The sequence below is a fragment of the Pyxicephalus adspersus genome, chromosome 6, assembly GCF_032062135.1.
Source record: "Pyxicephalus adspersus chromosome 6, UCB_Pads_2.0, whole genome shotgun sequence".
Classification (NCBI taxonomy): domain Eukaryota; kingdom Metazoa; phylum Chordata; class Amphibia; order Anura; family Pyxicephalidae; genus Pyxicephalus; species Pyxicephalus adspersus.
The window spans coordinates 96,283,463-96,288,776 of record NC_092863.1 but is presented as its reverse complement, the minus strand read 5'-3'; positions in this window follow the sequence as shown (position 1 = coordinate 96,288,776).

Here is a 5,314-nt window from a genome sequence, read left to right as displayed (position 1 = left end):
TTACAAATTGGTTCCATGGCGGAAAGCAATTTTATATTCAGGTCCCTTGTTCAGCAATAAGTTTCAGCCCTCTGTACACTTATGCAGCTTTTGCTGACAAACTACCCTGATTCTCTTGTATGAAGGATATAAGCTCCAAATTACAGGTACACTTTAGACAAATTATTTTTTTTCTAGGCTGTAGTGATTTCATTAAAATATTTTTTATTTTATTTATGCAAACTAAAAAAAACAGATGTTTCAATTTAAAGAAGGGACAAAATATGTCAGCGAAATTATATACAGAAATAATATATTTGTGCATATGTGAAAGTATTATTTTAGGGAGCTATCTGTTTTCAGGAAAGTATCAAATTTTAATAATCTCCTAAAATAAGATATGATGAGCACATGTCTAGACTCTGTGTGAGAGAAAGTCACCTTTCATTGCAAGGAGAAGCTAAATATGCAGCCCGCAGGAAGCATTTTTCTGGGTGTTACTGGTCCATTACAGTAAATCTATCACCATGTTACTCACTATTCCTATTTGTTGTATGTTGGCTTACATCTATGGATCATGAATTTCTAAAGTACCATCTGACAATATGATACTGTTGTTTGCAGGGCTATTTTGTCATCGTGGGGCACAGAGCCTGCTGGTATATTAAGTAATAAATGGTAACTGTTATATGTAAACCCAACCAGGCTACCTAAATGTTTCCTTTAATCTCTCCTTCTCTTCTCTTTTCTCTTGTATTCTGCTTTCTTTTTTCTCTCTTCTTTTTCTTTTCTCTCTTTTCTCTTTTCACTGTTTTCCTCTCTCTTCTCTCTTCTATTTCATCTTCTCTTTTCTACTCTCTATTTTCTTTTCTCCTTTCTCTTTTCTCTTCTTTTTTTCCTCTCTCTTATATTTTCTCTTCTCCTTTCTTTTCTTTTCTTTTCTTTTCTGTTCTCTTTGCTGTTTTCCTTTTTATCTTCTCATTTATCTTTTCTCTTCTAATCTGTTCTTTCTTTTTGCTCTTTTCTCTCTTCTCTCTGTTTTCACCTTTCTCTTTTTTTTTCTCTCTTTACTCTCTTGTCTACTCTCTTTTTATTATTATTAATATTATTATTATTATTATTATTAATAATAAACAGTATTTATATAGCGCCAACATAATACACAGCGCTGTACATTAAATAGGGGCCGCAAATAACAGACAGATTCAAACAGTAACACAGGAGGAGGAGAGGACCCTGCCCCCAAAGAGCTTGCAATCTTTTTGCTTTTTTCTTTTCTCTCTCTTCTCTTTTCGCTTCCATTTTCTTCTCTTTTGTATCTCTTCTCTTTTCTCTCTTTTCATTTTTCTCTTTTATCTTCTCTCTTCTTGTTTCTTTCTTATCTCTTCTCTTTATTCTTGTCTTCTCTCTCTTATATCTAATCTCTTCTCTTTTCTCTCTTCTGACTTTTCTCACTCTTCTCTTCTCTCTTAACTTATCTTTTCCCTTTTCCCTTCTCTTTTATTTCTTACCTCTTTGCTTCAATCTTCTCTTATATCTTATCTCTTCTCACTTTTTTTCACACCTCACACTATCTTTTCACTTCTATTTCTTTTCTCTTTTCTTCAGTTTTCTCTTATCTCTCTTATATCTATATATATTATATCTATATATCTATATTCTCTCTTTTCTCACACCTTACTCTTCTTTTTTCTCTTCCCTCTTCCCTTTTTTCTTCTTCCATTTCTCCTTTATTTCTCAAGTATCTTATTGAGCTCCCTGTCAATCATGGTCTTTCTATGCAGCAGCGGACACAAGTCTGATAGTTACATAAGGTACTTCTACTAGTTGCAAAATAATAATGAAATGAAATCAAATAAATTTAAAAGTCATATCACAGAATTGATATAATTAAAATCACATGCATTGTTATACATTAGAACATTTCTCGACCATTTAAACATGGGGAATCTTTAAAATAACTTTCAGGTCTTTAGAGAACTCCTGCTATCATTACTAAATCCACGACTCGCAGTATAAGAGTGTGGTGGTCAGTCGGAAGAATGTCATTCCTACAGATAGCCAAATTGATCATTTTGTGTCACTTAAACTGACCTTGGAGTTACAAATTGGTTCAAGAAACCCCCAAACAAACTCTGAAGGAACTTTAAGATCCATAGAAAACTGGTTGAAATTGCATTAGAACAATAAGAGTAATAAAAACTTTGGGAATTTCTTAATTTTCATTTGTTTAATGGATGGTATAACAGCAGGTATTCAGTTAAAGTGACTACACTCATTAAATAATCTTGGCTTGATGGAAGTATGTCTATATTTCTGTGAGCTGCAGTCTTGAGTGACCAGAGTAAGGGGAATAGTGGATCATCTCCCAGAATGTATTACTGTCTGTGAACACTACTTTATTTGCCCCCATAGGGTTTACACTCTCTGTTTGCTCCTTAAGAGTTAAGTGATGAGAGGTGTTTATATATTTATATATATCCATCTCTCTCTCTATATATATATATAGTTAAGGCTTGCCCCCCTGGCAGATAACACGGTATTACCTGGGGAATGGGATCTAAGTGACTGCTGGTCTTCACCAAAGCCTCCTGCAAGGGGTGAAGGCCCAAGTGACCCCCAGGCTACTTTGCTGCAGTACTCATCACTGTTTACTTTTTTTACTATTTACACCGACCCCCTGCACTTAGTGGGCTGCATACCCCTGGCCCCTGAACTCTGTATGTTATATACAGCTGACCCCTGAACTCAGTACATTACCTAGTCCCTGCACTATGTATATTACATACTTATGACCCCTGCACTCTGTACTTTTTGCATTTTTGACCCAGAGCAAAGTAGGTTTACTTATCCAATCCTTTTCATAAGCCACTTTCAAATTTGACCATAGCCATTATTCTCCACAACTCGCATAGCGTGCCCTAATATTATTCTCCTTTAGGGTTTTTACAATCCCAGCAATCCAACATTTTTTTAAGCCTAGAGATGTGATCAAAAGTCATTCTAATGAATACATATTATTATTAATTAGTTTTATATATTTTTTTGTAACATATATACAGTATAATTTTTGAGTGTATCTTTAAAACAGCATGTAAAGCAGGAATCCTGCCAGCGCTTAGCAGCGGGTTGTATGTGCGTAACTTTTCGGCTTTCATCCCGATAGTGACCTCTTGAACGTAATGAACACTATGTGCAACACTGTTTGTAACGAGTACTACTGTTGCTTGTAAACAAGGGTTTAACTTCCTCCCTGACTTCATTAGCAAGATGGCAGCTGAACCACTTGTGCCAGAGATAAGTGTGATAAGAAAACAAGAGAAGCACTTAATTCACTTTGCTGACCTTTGGCATTTAACTTAGGCTACAAGAGTAGAGGGTTGTACTCACCAGCCTGGCTGGCTGCCACCAAATCTCTTCAAGGACCAATCACCAGGGCACTACAGATAACAGAGGTGACAATGACGAAGTACAATGCTTCATGAATAGAACTCAATCTAAAGCTTTTTTTTTTTAAATAAATGCTTAAAATATAGAACTGTTATATATTGAGAATATTAATTTAGCAAATCCACTTGTAAATAAAACAGAAGAATTGACAACTTTCCAAAGGCCAGGCATATCTTCCGAAATGCAGCTGCCAAGCTGTCCATGCTGCCACAATGATTTTCTAGTGACAGCAACATCTGGCTACATGGGGTCTGGGAAAGGATCCAGAAACTAAATTGGCCTACATTGCATTTTGCCGACTCTGCCGGCTTCACACTTGATTTCTGAGATACAAGAAAGAATGTGGAATTATCAGGAGAAATGTTTCTCGGGAACTTGGCACTGATTTCCGGCAAGTTCTCTCTCGCTCTCCCAGCGGAACAAAAACCCATCTTAAATATCATTCTGCATCATTTATAGACTGATGACATTGATCAAGGTACATTTGCAGATGTTGGTTGGGATTAAAATTGTTCTCAGTAACTTGTTACCATTCGGAAGCCTGGCTGTAGAGACAATTCTGATATCTTACTCTGGGGTATTGGTACCAACCGAAAACAGTTGTTGCCTGACTGCCATGTTACTCTCTGATTTTGATACATAACAAGTGTGCAAATAGGGAGTTGTTGCTTCAAAAAAAACGAAGACAATCGGTCTTAGTACTGGGGACTACACACACATTACTGAGTGCTTACCTGAGATGTTATTAGGGACTTCACATGCACACATTAATTAGATGGTGGTCTAAGTTGGTCTTGAGAGTCTCCACCCACATTGTTGGGTACACTGAGCTGGTCTACACACACTCCATTGGGTGCTGCATGAGATCATATTAGGGTCTACGCACACAAACATTATTGGGTCCATACACAGGCATGTTATTGGGTGCCACACTTAGATGGTATTGGGGTCCACACACAATATTTGGTGCTGAACTGAGTAGACACAAACCTGAAATAATAAAAGGGTCAACACACACAAACAGGCCATATTGGGTGCTTCACTGAGCTCATATTGGGGTCTACGGCATGTTATTGGGTGCGTCACTGGGATGGTATTGGGGTCTACACACACACATGTGAGCTAGTGTTTGGGTCTGCACACACCCTGTGTGCTGCACAGAGTTGGTATCAGATCTACACACTGTAATAGACATAAACACATGATGCCAAATTCAAGGGGTACCTCAATTTTCTCTGGAAAAAGGATGAAAGGGTCTGGATAGGGCCATGCATAATTGTGTCACTGCAGAACTGACCCTTTTTATTTGGGATCCAGGCCAGTAGTGTCCTGGAAGAAATGGGTGACCCAAGCACTCCTCCGTTTTTCCAGGCCAGAAAATGAGGAAGGATTTGGTGCATGGGGCTATTATTAAAAGGCACACACCATATTGGGTCTACCCCTCAGCTTTCTAACATTCCATAATTCTCCCTATCCTAAAGAAACCCTCACTGGACCCCTCCCTACCCTCTAACCACCGTCCTATCTCCCTTCTCCCATATGTCTCCAAACTTCTTGAACGTTTTGTCTACAAAAGACTCACCGATTACCTGAGCACCAACTCTATCCTTGACCCTCTCCAGTCTGGTTTTAGAGCTGCCCATTCCAGTGAAACAGCCCTTACTAAAGTGGCCAATGACTTTATCAGAGCTAAGTGTCAAGGAAACTTTTCCCTGCTCTTTTTTCCTTGATCTTTCCTCTGCTTTTGACACTGTTGATCACCCCTTTCTAATACAAATCATGGCTTCATTGGTATCAGTGACACTGCTCTCTCTTGGTTTGCTTCCTATCTGTCTGACCGCTCCTTTCAAGTTTCTTTCAATGGTAACTCCTCCTCACCCACTCT